This window comes from Phascolarctos cinereus, unplaced genomic scaffold, assembly GCF_003287225.1.
Source record: "Phascolarctos cinereus isolate Bilbo 61053 unplaced genomic scaffold, phaCin_HiC Scaffold_5;HRSCAF=322, whole genome shotgun sequence".
NCBI classification, from domain to species: domain Eukaryota; kingdom Metazoa; phylum Chordata; class Mammalia; order Diprotodontia; family Phascolarctidae; genus Phascolarctos; species Phascolarctos cinereus.
This window is the reverse complement of record NW_027555958.1, coordinates 155162478-155177116: the sequence shown is the minus strand read 5'-3', so window position 1 is coordinate 155177116 and position 14639 is coordinate 155162478. Positions and strand designations below refer to the sequence as shown.

Sequence of the window (14639 nt, the reverse complement as noted above, 5' to 3'; positions counted from 1 at the left end):
TCTCAGACCTACATCACTTCCATCATTTGCTGCCTCTGCTCCTGTTGTTTAGTGGTTTTTCAGTCATGTTCAACTCTTTGTGACCCCATTTGGGGTTTTCTTGGCAAAGATATTGGAAGGCGTTGCCATTTCCTTCTCCAGCTCATTTTACAGATGAGGAAATGGAGGCAAGCAGAATTAAGTGACTTACCCATATCTGGCACTGGATTTGAACTCAAAAAGAGGAGTTTTTCTGACTCCAGGCTACACTTTGCTTCTACACACTTGCTAATCAAGAAAGGTGGAGAAAATCATACAACTGTTCTGTCCACTACTTATTGCTACTAGGCAATCCTACTCTACTTCTCTAATCAAATCACTAACTCTTCACAGCAGCTCTTCTTAACCTTTCCATTCCTCCTCAAACTTCCCATGGCTCTCTCTTCCCTCACTCTTTTGGTTAGGAACTTTGACTCATATTCTACAGAAAAAAAAAAATGAGGCCACTCACTGTGAGTTTCTGCTTCTCTTCTCTTCCTCATTTCATTTCACTCATATGCCTTCTACCACTATTTCCTCCTTCACTCATCTCACATGAAGAGGTGGTCTTACTCCTTACCAAGGCTAACTCGTTCTACCTGCACAATTGATTCCATTCCAACTCATCTCATCCAACACATGCCTCTTTTGTTATCCCCACTCTGTCACTCATTCTCAATCTCTCCTGTCTACTGGACCCTTCATCATTGCCACAAACAAGTCTATGTCCTCTTCATCCTCAAAAACACCCATATTTGATGCTTCCAGGCCTGCTAATTATTGTCCTATATCTCTTCTTCACGTTGTGGCTAAACTCCTTGAAAAGGCTGTTGACAAGGCTGTTGCCAAATGCCTCCACTTTCTCTCACTAATTCTTAACCCCTTAAAATGTGCCTTCCAACCTCATCATTCCACTGAAACTGCTATTTCTAAAGTTACCAATGATCTCTTAATTGCCAAACCCAAAAGCCTTTTCTCAATCCTCATTCCCCTTGGCTTCTCTGCAGTTTTTCACACTGTTGAGCATCCTCTTGATGATCTCTTCTGTACAGGTTTTCAGGATACCATTTTCTCCTGATTCTCCTACCTATCTGACTGCTCCTTCTCAGTCTCCTTCTCTGGTTCCTCATCCAGATTACTCCCTTTAACTATAGGCATCTCTTTTCCCTCCACACCACAGATTCCCAAACTTATTTGGCTACTGCACCCTTTTCCAAAAACAAAACAAAACAAAACAAAAAACTACTCAGCATCCCCCTGGCAATCTTTCTTTAACCTTTTAAGTTTTTTTCCCCCCAAATTTACATCATTTCAAAAAAAAATAATTTTTTTAAAATGACACATCTTAAATATAATAATTTATTGTAAATTTGTGGGCTTTCTCTCCTGCGTTGAAATGTTGTAAACAAGTCATTACACTCGCATATTCCTGCCAAAGCATGCTGGACTTCTGACAATGCATGACACACTCACCTGCCAACACTTGGTTGTTAAGATCAGTTGGAGGACTTGACCACTGATGGGTTCTAACTTGCATTTCGTGTGTTTATTTGGAAAATAATGTAATCACTACAACCTTAACTCTATTATACAACAGATGAAACATGTATGAACGGTTTTTCAAAATTTTCATATCTTCTTTCCTTATGCTTCCACCACGCCCTTATTTTCATTCAATGCCCCCTCAAAAACATCCGAGGCTACTACCAATCCCCCATGGATTGTTCCAGCACCCCACCCCTCCGGCGGTACTGCCCACTTTGGGAACCTCTGCTTGAGTCTATACTATTTCACTTGATGATCTCATCAGCTCCCATGGATTTAATTACAATCTCTATGCTGATGATTCATAAATCTATCCTGCTCTAACCTCTATGTCTGCCTGCCCGCCTATCTGTCTACATACGTATATGTATGTATGTATGTATGTATGTATGTATGTATGTATGTATCTATCTATCTATCTATCTATCATGTAGGTGATCTCATCAGTGCCCATGGATTTAATTACTTTTCTCAAATCTATCTATCTGGCCCTAACCTCTCTGCTGATCTCCACTTTTGCATCTCCAACTGCCTCTCAGACATTTTGAGTGATATGGCAGTAGATATCTTAGATTCAACATGACCAAAACAGAACTGATTATCTTTCTACCATCCACTTAGTCCCCCAGACTTGCAACCTAGATGTGATCCTAGAATCCTCACTATCTCTCATCCCCCATATACAATCTGTTGCCAAGGTCTGTCAATTTCTCCTTTGCAGTAACTCTTGAATATGAACCTTTTTCTTCTCTGACACTTCTACCAATGTGGTGCCTCACATGTGGACTACTGCAATAGCTTGCTGGTGAGTGGACCTGTCTCTAGTCTCTCCCCACTCCAATCCATCCTCTAGTCAGTCCTCAAAGAGATTTTCATAAAGTACAATTCCAACTATGTCACCCCACCCACCCCACACACAAACTCTAATGGTTTCCTATCGCTTCTAGAAGCAAATATAAAATCCTCTACTATTTAAAGCCCTTCATACCCTAGTCCCCTCCAACCTTGCAACCTTGCTATATCTAACTCCCGGCCATGTCCTCTTCAATCCAGGGAACTGACCTTGTTGTTCCACAAACAAGACACTTCATCTCTCAGTTCCAGTTATTTTTTCTGTCTGGCCCCCAGGCCTAGAATGCTCTCCCTCCTCATCTCCAACCGTGGGCTTGCCAGGCTCCTTTAAATCCCAACTAAAATCCCATCTTCTATCTATAGGAAGCTTTTCCCAACCCTGCTTAATTTTTGTGCCTTCCCTTTTTTGATTATTTCCTATTTATATTGAGTATGGCTTGTTTGTACATAATTGTTTGTTGTTTTCCCATCAGATTGTGGCTCCTTGAGGGCAAGGACTGTCTTTACCTTACATTGTTATTGCCTCTTTTTATATTCCTAGTGCTTAGCACAATGCCAGGCACATAGCAGACACCTAATAAACATTTACTGACTTAATGACTAAAAGTAATGTGTGGAATTTATTACAAACATACAGCTCTCTCCCGAACTCCTACCCTGAATTGCCAAATGGATGCAAAAGCTTGCTGGACATCTTCCAGATGCATTCTAAATTCAATACCCCACCCCACCCCTGAAAAAATCATTCTCTTTCCCTTAAACTCATTCTTTGTAGTTTCAACATTCTACCAAGGGAACAATAATCCATTCAGTGCACCAGGTTCACCACCTTAGAGTCATCCTTACCTTTTCATCCTCCCCTTACATACTCCAATATCCAATTACTTGCATATTTTGTCAATTCTGTCACTACAATATCTCTCATATCCATACCTTTGTCTCAACTCACAGTATTTCATACCTACTAGAGGGCACATTTCATAAAAGCAGGAATGTGCTTATCTAAACTTCACATCTACCCTAGGGCCCAGTGCTTAATTGCTGAATTTAACTGAATTATATGCCTTGATGTACCCCTACTGTCTAACACAGTGCCTCCATAAATCAGATACTCAATACACATTTTTCCAGGGAGAAAATTATCATCCACACTTAACAAAATGCACCATTTCAACTGTTGATTCTCATTCAGCAATGAAAAGTGCAATAAATCCAGAGCCAATCAAAGCCATTTACCCTAAGTATTTTACTAGGGTTTGTGCCACAACAGACTTTTGGAATAATGCATTGAAGAACTATGTAAATGTAACCTAAATATGTAGTCTATATAACCTAAATTTAGCCTAAAGATACACATATAAAAGAATATAAGTGATGACAAGATAGAAAATGACTGAATACAAGACTGACTCTCACTATTTCACAGGGCTCTTCAGAGAAATCCATTTTAGAAACTGAATAATCACATCCAAATATATTTGTTTTGTACACGTGACTTTTCAGAGATGTAGTTTTAAGCAATGTACATGTTTATTAAAATAAATTGTCCTGCCAGCTCAAATATCAACAAATTATTTTCAGTCAAAATATTTTTATTACTGTTTAGAACTAATCTTAAAAATACATTAATTCTTAAAAAATATTTTTTACAACATTCTCATTTTGAAATATATCATTTTACTCTCCCTACCCAAGGCAGCCATCCTTAGAATAAAAGAGGGAGGAAAAAAGCAACCCAGCAAAATTAATCAAAATTCAACTTTTGTCCATTTTTACATGCTACCAGAAGTTTAGGTGGTACAATGGATAGAGGATGGGACTTGGAGTCAAGAAGATTTGAGTTCAAAAATTAGCCTCAGATGCCAGCTGTGTGGCTATGGACAAGTCACTCAGGTCTCTGCCTCAGTTTCTTCATCTGTAAAATGAAGATAAATAATAGCACCTACCTTCCAGAGCTGTTATAACGATAAAATGAGATATTTTAAAGGACTTTGCAAATTTCAAAGTGCTATGTAAATGCTATTATTATTGTTATTATCTGTAAGCAGTTACAAGATTTTTCATTTCAACTTTAAACTCTGTAATATATATACGATCTGAGATGCCTTCCTGATATGTGTAAAAATATTTTCCAATCATTCAGTCATGGTGAGAGGAATGAGATGAAAAGTCTATTCTCTGTTACAAGCATTTATTTTCAAATAACAATGAAGGGGTCCTTTATGAAATTTTTGCTTTAGGGTCTAAAATACCCAGTACTTCTTTGTCAAGTTATTTTTACTAAGGATAAGGATGACTTCTCTGAAGTAAACATGAATAAATGACATAAACAATTAAAAAAAATTAACTTTCAACTTAATGAATGGGAGGGAAGATATGTCATTCCTAACCTAGGAATATAACCTAATAAAATGTAATACTGGAGCACCCTCTGCTGGTTAACCAACTGAAAAAAAGTCAAAGCAAAGCAAACAGAAAAGTCAACCACCAACCCAACTTCCCCCAAAACAACTTATTAACAGAACAGCAATTTTCCTGTAATCTTAAACAGTAATCACTGAAGTAGTCAATAAGTTGAGTGCAAAGGCACCTATGGATGGCACTTATAGAGGCATTTATAGAAGCACCAAAAAATTTCTAATCCGAGGGAGTTTACTTGAGCTCTCATACCTTCTCCCATCCCTCTAGGCATAAGCCCTGGGGTTCTCTTTGAAGGTAGTCTCAAAATTTTGAAGTTTTTCTGCCCAAAAAAACAAAATCTGCTTCCCTATAACTGTCTTCCAGGGTCAGAAAGAATGAAAAATGTATCAAATATTCACTGCTTTATGGCACTGTACAACATTCTACATAAGTTTAAATTACAAAAAAGATATTGTGAATTAGGAATATGTATTTATTGATCAATATCTTAGGGTGGAGAATAACAAAGACTGAGTAAAAAACCAATATGCCACTGTTGTCATACCTAAATGCGAAATGCCTAGAATTTATACCCCTAAGTTTTAAATATTTTTATATTTAAAGGGTTGAGAGTTTTCTCCTCCTTCTAAAGGGCTTTGTCAAGAAAAAGAGTTAATAAGGAAAGAGAAGGGGTAAAGAAAATGGACCAAGATGGAGATAATAAAGAGAAAAGTGGGGGACAGAAATTTTCTTTAAATAAACCGTGCACACTTTGTCAAAAATGATTTTGAAATTGAAAACCCAAATTAATTAAAAATGATTTTAAGTACTCTCCTGTAAATGGTGGATTTGTATTTTTTTTACCATCCTTAGATGAATATTAGTGTTAATCAGATTATTAATTACCTCAGTTTGAAAATGTTTTCATATAAAAGCAGACCTATATGAATAAAGAGGGAGTGGGAATGGGAGAAGAACAGGGAATCTCTTCTCCCCAGAAAGACTACTCTATTCCCAAAACTAGTTCCTTTCCTAACTAAAGTTCACAAATGTACCGTCAATGAGTACTGAACTAAATGACGGGAAAGAATTAACTGTCCATACTTCTCAATTACTTACCTTCACCTCTCTCCATTCCTTTAACACCCCTGCCACTCTCCTTTCTGGGGGGGTCACTTCCTTTATACAGATACTTAAAACCTAATGGTGACTACTTGGCTGAATAATCCCTCCCACCCTTCATTAAAATGCTAACCTAAAAGTTTTTTAGGTAAAAAAAATCTAAAAAATTTTTAGATTAAAATTTAAGCTAAAGCTAAATATTTTCATTTACATTACATTTTAGCAAGCTTCTCTTTTAAAAGGAAACCTCTCAAGTTGGTTGGTTGCTGTCCTTCATTCTTTTTTTTTTTTTTTGCTTTTTGGTGAGGCAATGGGGTTAAATGACTTGCCCAGGATCACAGAGCTACTAAGTGTCAAGTGTCTGAGACTACATGTGAACTCAGGTCCTCGGACTCCAAGGCCAGAGCTCTATCCACTGCTCCACCTAGCTGTCCCTGTTATCCTTCATTCTTAAAGAGAACCAAAATGACATCATTATATTGGGGTCAAGGTAGAGTGTGTCTGACTGCAGCTGATCAGACGAATATGAGCTTAGAAGTCTCTACCTCAGGTTGGGCACAAATAGTCCATATGAACATCTAGAGCGGAGATGTCTCTAAATTTGTACATCTCCCATTTCTTTTTGAGCTACTGCAATTCTGCTTTGCTCAGAGAGCACAGCGCGTTCTTTGATGCGGGCACGCCATGCTGGGTGGTCTTGTGCCAGTGGCTCCCATGTCTCACAACTGATTCCAAAGTTCCTCAGAGAGACCTTGATAGTGTCCTTGTATCACTTCTTCTGACTTCTGTGTAAGCACTTGCCTTGTGTGAGTTCTACATAAAATAGTCTTTTAGGCAAATGTTCATTTGGCATTCAAACAACATGGCCAGCTCAAGAGTTGTACTCTCTGAAGTAGAGTTTAAATGCTTGGCAGTTCAGCTCAAGAAAGGACCTCAGTTTCCCATACCTTACCTTGTCAGATGATCTTCAGTATCTTCCAAAAACAATTCAAATGGAATCAATTCAGTTTCCTAACATGGTGCTAGTATACTGTCCAGGTTTCAGAGGCATACAACAATGAGGTCAGTACAACAGCTCTGCAGACCTTCAGCATGGTAGGCAGCCTAATACCTTTTCTCTTCCACACTTTCCTTCAGAGCCTCCCAAACACTGAGCTAGCTGTGACAATGTGTCCATCAACCTCCTCATGTATGTGTACAGGCCTGAAAAGTACAATGCCAAGGTAAAGGAACTCAAAATTTCTCTATCTGCTGTAACTGATGACTCCACAAATGGATGGTGCGATGCTGGCTGGTGGAAAACCTCAGGTTTTTTTGATGTTAATTGTCAGGCCAAAATTAGCACAAGCAGCAAAATCATACTGTCGTGTCTCAGCGGCTGCACTGAGCATACAAGCATCTGCAAACAAAAAATCACAAATCCACTCTTCCTCCACTTTGGGCTTGGCTTATGGCCTTTTCAAGTTAACTGAATATCAGTGTGGTAGCTGATCTTGATGCCATTTTTTGTCCTTGCTGAAAGCATCTGACAACATCTCTGAAAACATCATGATGAAAAGCATGGGAGCAAGCACACATCCCTGTTTCACTGCACTGGTGACTGGGAAAGCAAGAGAACATTATTCATTATCCAGAACCTGCGCAAACATGTCACGAAACTGACATAAAATACTGATGAACATCTCTGGCCAACCAGATTTTGCCATCATCTTCCACAAGCCTTCACAACTGACAGAATCAAAGGCCTTGGTCAGAACCACAAACATTATGTACAGACCTCTGTTCTACTCCTGGCATTTCTCCTGGAGTTGCTGGGCAACAAACACCATATTGACTATTCCTCATCCCTTTCTGAAGCCACACTGGCTCTCAGGAAGATCATCATCTTCCAGGTGAAGGATTACACTATTAAGGAGGACTCTGGCAAAAATCTTGCTGGCAATAACTAAGACAGAGACCTTCCTGTGATTGTCATGAGACAACCTACTTCCTTTTCCAGAGAAGAAAGAGAAGTGGGTGTCATGTGCCCAAATAGTTAATCATTCCTTGGATTAAGAGGGATTTGCTGAGCACTGATCTGAGGGGAAATTCCTAGCTAAGTTCCTAAATTCTGAGATGAAGGGTGGTCCTTTGCAAAATTTAACTAAATTAAATTTAAATCACTAGCAGTTGGAAGGGAAAAAAATATCTAAAGGAAAAAATGCTTGAAGTCTATAAAACTTGATTTTTTTTTCTATAAGGAAACAGTTAACTTTGAAGAAGATGTTTACATATAAAATGATAACTATTGTCCTCTTCATGGCTAACCAGGGATAAAATAAAGATATTAGATATGCTTATCTTTTAAAAACCTAATCACTTTCATAATTAGCTTAGTAAAAAAATATTTTTAGAGATAATTTTAAAAGGGAGTTAAACAGTAATGGATACATGGAAGAACTACAGCTTCCAACCAAAGCCATTTTCCTGTGATACATGGCAGACATGAGACCAACTATTACAACATCAGGAGGAGACAAGCCATCAGAAAGAGATGGATATTTGTAAATACTTTGCAAACTTTAAAAGTACTAAATAAATCAGTTATTATTACTAAATGTAAATAAATACTACATTTCTTAGAAAAGAGAGCAGCCAGTTGAAATAAAATTCTGGCTTAGCAGTCAGTTAATACAGAGATTGATTCAATGTGTTATATAAGAGGCAGCATGGTATAGTGGAAAAACATGTAAGACATGGAATTCCACTGAGGTACTGTACTACCAATCTCACAAGGTGGCTGCATGAAAAGTGCTACATAAATGTGAAAGCTATTTGGGTCTCCAACATCTTTCATAGGGGAAAAACTACTTTTTATTTTCCTGCAAGCAGTGAAATCACCAAAAGTAAGGAGTATTTGCTGACATAAGTCAACTGGGTGTGGTCTGGCAACCTATTATCTGCAATGTCAATTAGGTCAGTTTCAAGATTTATCAGCCAACTATGACTGACTCTTTGGAGTGCCCTATGTTATAGCCATATATGTTTGTACAATGATTTAAGATTTAGCATTTCTTCATTATTTTAAAGATCAATGATTTCACTGGTATAAATATTCCTTCCATTAATGTAGACTACAATTGTGTAATATCTTAACAGATGACTTTTTCAAGTGGCTGAAAAATTAATCACCTTACAATCAAGAAGAAAATGAGCCTCTCTGAATTTAGCTCAACTGGTCCTTATTGAAACATACAGTCTATCAGCAGATCCACACATATCAAGATTATTTAAAATATCTTATTTACAACTATTATATATGTGTGTATATATACATATGTTGTTACATACAGCTTTCTATTATATCAATTCTCCAGCCTTAACTTTTTCCCACCCTTATTTCCCTCTACTCTTATATTTTCACCTTATACTTTTATTGATTCTTTCCTCATAAACTAATTCATTAGAGGGAAAAAAAAGCACAGACAGACATATCCAGCAAAACACTGCTCTCTTCATCACTGATGAACAATTCTAGACCTAGCTACTAATGTTTTACCCAATGTCATATTTTCAAAGAACAAACTGCCGCTAGTATTTTTTCCTACCTCCCCTTCTTCAATCTCTGTACTTGCTGGCCAAGTACTTCCACCAAAAACTTAATTCATCTATGGTGTTTGTAATCAAGGACATAAGAACAGCCATTCTAGGTCAAATTCAAGTAAAGTATTCTGTCTCTAACACACCAAAGGCAATATATCTTCCCCAATATCAACGTCAAGGTTAAGAACTTGGCAAAAATCCATTTCCTTTAATAACAAATTCACGGCTTGTAGATATATAATGTATGTAAATCTTTTGTAAACTATAGCCTTTACCACATCCTGAATTAATTCCAGAAAATTACTAGCTTCTGTGTAATAAAGTACAAAACAAAAAAGTACCTATTAAGCCTAACACCAGCTTCCTTTTATTTGTCCCAAACTTATCTCAAGCTGGAGTGGCTAGGTGGGACAGTAGAGTGCCAACCGTGGAGTCAGGAAGACTCACCTTCCTGAGTTCAAATCTGGCCTCAGACACTTACTAGCTGTGTGACCCTGGGCAACTCACTTAACCTTGTTTGCCTCAGTTCTTCATCTGTAAAATGAGCTGGAGAGGGAAGTGGCAAACCACTCTAGTATCCTTGCCAAGAAAACCCCAAATGGGGTCAAGAAAAGTTAGACATGACTGAAAAAGACCAAACAACAATATCTCAAGCTATAAATACTGGCAAAACAAAAAAAAATTCAGAAATAGTATCTTTCTCTTTATTTTGGTCTCTATGTCTCTGTCTGTCTCTCTCTCACATGAAGAGTTTTCTGGGCTACTTTGAGATCGATGGTTACACAGCCTGAATCATTCTCTCTGAAACCTAAAACATTGTGACCACCTCCCTTCACCTGAATTCTCTCTTCTCCCAGCTTTCTTGATGCTATTCTTTTATAGTTCTATTCCCATCAGTCTGGCTGCTTCTTCTCAGCCTCTGTTGCTAGATCCACATCTATATCCCAGCCCCTAACTATGGGTAGTATCCAAGGCAAAGCTCTGGGTTCACTTCTCTTTTATTTCCTAGGGATCTCTTAACTCCCACAGACTCAGTTAATCTCTATGAGTTAACTCCCAGATTTACATATAAGGTCCCAATCACTGTCTGAAGCTCCAATCCATTGAAAACTGGTTGGTGACTCACAGGAATCTTAGAATCAACATGTGCAAAGCAAAACTTATTATCTCCACATCCTTCCCCCCTCCTCCTGTCCCCTCACCTCCCAATAATCCCAGACCTCTTTCAACCTTCCTTTTTTCTTTTATGAGAACAGCTATCCTTCAAGTCATCCAGGTTTATGTCTGAATCATCCTTGACCCTTCCTTGTCCTTTATCACAAAGCCACTCAGTTGCCACTTCTTTTCAATTTTATCTCCACAACACCTCTCATATCCATCCTTTTTTCCATTTAGACATCTACCACTCTAGTTCACATCATCATAAACTCCTCACTCAGACCATTATAGCAGCCTTTTAATTAAACTCTTCTTTCCTTTAATTCATTCTCCAAACAAGTGTCCAAAAATTCTTCCTAAAGAAGTCTGACCATGCTATTCTCTTGCTCAAGAACTTTTGGTGGCTCTCTATTGCTTCTAGGATAAATCACAAATTCCTCAGTTTGGCATTTTAAGATCGTCACAATCTGGTTTCAATTTCACTTTCTAGGCTTACTGTATATATACTATCTCTTCTCAACCTTCAATTTCCCACTCTTCTATTGTCACTAATAGCTACATGCCTGCACCTCATTTTATCATTATTAGTTAGATTAACTTTCTTCAACTTCTTTGTATCTTTCTTGAGGTACAACAACCAAACTGCACACTTTAGACATGAATGAACCACTCTGATACAAAAGTAAGCTCAGGTTTGTTTTTGTTGTCAATACCATTCTTAAAGATGCCAATTACTATTGGGTTTTATAATGTTACAAAAGCAACACAAGGGCCAATATCTTCAGGAAACAGTTTATTGCTGGGCTCTGATAGCTTAAGGTCCATCACATTACGGTTCGCATTGCCATTCCCTACATACATTACCAGTGTATTTTCTCTCTAAAAAATTTATTTTTAGAGTAAGATTCAAGTTCTCTCCCTCTCACTCCCAGACCTCTCCTACTGAGAAAGCAAGAAAAACAAAACCCTACTATAAACAAGTAAAGTCAAGCAAACCAAATTTCTGCATTGGCCATGTCCAAGAAAATATGTCTTAATAAGCAACAAATCCATCAGCTCTCTACAGGGAGCTGGGCAGCACATTTCAGCATGAGTCCTGGAATTGCAGTTGATCATTGTGTGCATCAGAGTTCTCAAGTCTTTCAAAGTTATTTGTCTTTGAAATATTATTGTTATCATATAAATTATTTGCCTGGTTCTGTTTACTTTGTTTCTGAGTCACTTCATACAAGTCTTCCCAAGTTTCTCTAAAACCCTCCCCTTCATCATTTCTTACAGCACAATAGTATTCCATCACATTCACATACCACAATTTGTTCAGCCATTTCCCAATTTATGGACAGTCCTGTTTTCAGTTCTTTGCCACCACAAAAAGAGCTGCTTTAAACATTTTTGCACATATGGGTCCTTTCCCTCCTTCTTTGACCTCTTCAGGTAGTAGTAATAAGTTATCACTGGGTCAAAGGATGTGCACATTTTAGTTTTTTGGGTGGAGTTCCAAAGTGCTTTCCGGATTGGCTGGACCAGTTCACAGCACCACCACCAACGCATTAATGTGCCTTGTTTTTCCACACTCCCTCAGCATTTTTCTTTTTCTTTTTTCATTAACTTATCAATCCAATGGGTGTGAAATGGAACCTCAAAGTTTTTCATTTGTATTTCTCTAATCATTAGTTATTTAGAGCACTTTTCACATGGTTATTGATACTATTGGATTTCTTCCTCTGAAAACTGCCTGTTCATATGCTTTGACCAGTTGTCAATTGAGGAATGGCGCTTATTCTTATTCTCCTATTCTCAAACATTATTATTATTATTATTATTATTATTATTCTACTCTCAAACTTCCTTGATATACAGTGTGAAATGCTTTTCTATACCTAGTTTCTGCCAAACTGCTTTCCAGTTTCCCAACAGTTTTATTAAATAGTGAGTTATTGCCCCCAAAGCTGGGATGCCTGGGTTTATCAAACACTAGGCTACTGTGCTTATTTGCTTCTATACATTGTGTACTTAAATCTATTCCACTGATAAACCTCTATGTTTTAACAAGTACCAAATTGTTTTTGATCACTACTTTGTTGTATAGTTTGAGACCGGGCACTTCTAGGCCCCTTTCTTTCCCACTTTTTTCATTAATTGACATTCTTGACCTTTTGTTCCTCCAGATGAATTGTTACGAATTTTTCTAGCTATAAAAAGGAATCCTTTGGTAGTCTGATTGGTATGACACTGAATAAGAAAATAAATTTCTATATTATGATTATTATGTTGGTTTGGCCTATCCAAGAGCAATTAATAATTCTCCAATTATTTCGGTTTTCCTTTGTATAAAGAGTGTTTGGCAGTGGTACTCATATAGTTGTTATACCGTGTGTCTTGGCAGGTATATGTATTTTCCAACACTGAAACTCATTTGTTATTTTTCTGGTCACATCATGAATTTACCCATATTCTCTTATTCATTTCCAGTGTCCAAGGAAAAGTCATCTTTTCCCTTATCAAAGTGAACTCCTCCTCCTGGATTCTTAACCAACATTATTCTCCTTCCTACAAACAGGTTCAAATCTCCTTTATCTTTTGAAATAAAAACTCCTTCTTTAAACCTTTCTACTGTTCTGTGCAAAATAATATCCAACCATTCCTTCTTCAAAGTCAAAATTATAAAAAGCCTTACCTACATTTATTGCCTTTACTTCCTCACCACCCATTCACTCCTTGACTCCTTCCAATTTAGATTCTGTTCTTTTGAAGGTTACCAATGACCTTCAAACTGCCCAAATGAATTGCCTCTGATTAGCTCTTACTGTCCTTGATTTCTCTGCAGGTTTGACACGGATGACTCCCCATTCTTCTTGACTGTCTTTCCTCCCTTTAAATGACACTGCACTCTACTGGTTTTCCTTATATTTATCTTATACTTTTTCTTATGTGTACAAATGAATTTTGATTTTTAAACAGATGGGTCTCAGAAAGAAGGGCACTTGCCTTGTGATCTGTGCATCTTATATTTCATACGCTGTGAGAGAACGGGGCAGATTTGGAAAAGTTGGGCAAACTCATTAATGCCAGGTACTCATTCCCTTTCCAGCAGAATACAGTGAACTACAAAGTAGACTGGAAAAATAAATACCACTATTCTATGTGCTGTAAGATTTAAGAAGATGTATACAACTCTGGACAGCAAGAGTTATTTCAGGGAAGGCAAGAAAGATTAATTGTTGCCACCAAAGAAGGAACTACTACGGGATTTATCCCAGGAACAGAAGCTGGACTTTCACCTCTCCCACAAATCTTCATTTCTGACTCTAAGTGCAATGTTCTTTGCATTGCACCACAATACCTGTTTCATATATCAATCAACTAACAACAAAAATTCCAATATCTTACTAAAGAAAATATCTGAAATACATAATTCTCTATGGTTAGATTATCACAGACTTATGTTATCAAGTGTCAACGAACACACGGGTTTTCATTAAGAATACACTTTTTTTTTTACCAAATTGCTATTATATTTGGAAGAAACAAGTAAATTTTATATTAAAAACAGAATCCAAAACAGGCATTCTTCAAAACATAACAGTAAGCTAATTATGGTTATCAACCCAAAAAGTGCCTTCTTCAAGGCAGTTATATCTTTCATCATTTTATGGTCAAGTTAACTTTATTTTGGATCTGATTAATATAAAAGTAGAAATGAAAATTATAAAATCAAATATGACTCTTCTTCCTAATGATATTTACTATAATAGAATTTAGCATAGACAAATATTGGCAAATATTACCACTATAGGTGTCATATAAACATAGATTTGGGGTTTGAGGATGGAGTACACCTGTGATTTCTTTGGTTTAGGAAGGTCTATGTGAGGAACTTCTTCTTCCAATGTATATTGATGACTTCTGTGTCTTAGAGAGTAGCCTGGGACTCAGAAATAAAGGGATTTGTCAGTACACTT

At 37.2% G+C, this 14639-nt stretch overlaps 1 protein-coding gene across 3 annotated transcripts in view; it reads right to left on the bottom strand.

Annotated features, from left to right (window-relative positions):
• Nucleotides 1–14639, bottom strand: part of ATG5 (autophagy related 5) — a 137327-nt gene that overhangs the window by 110719 nt on the left and 11969 nt on the right. The window lies entirely within an intron of this gene.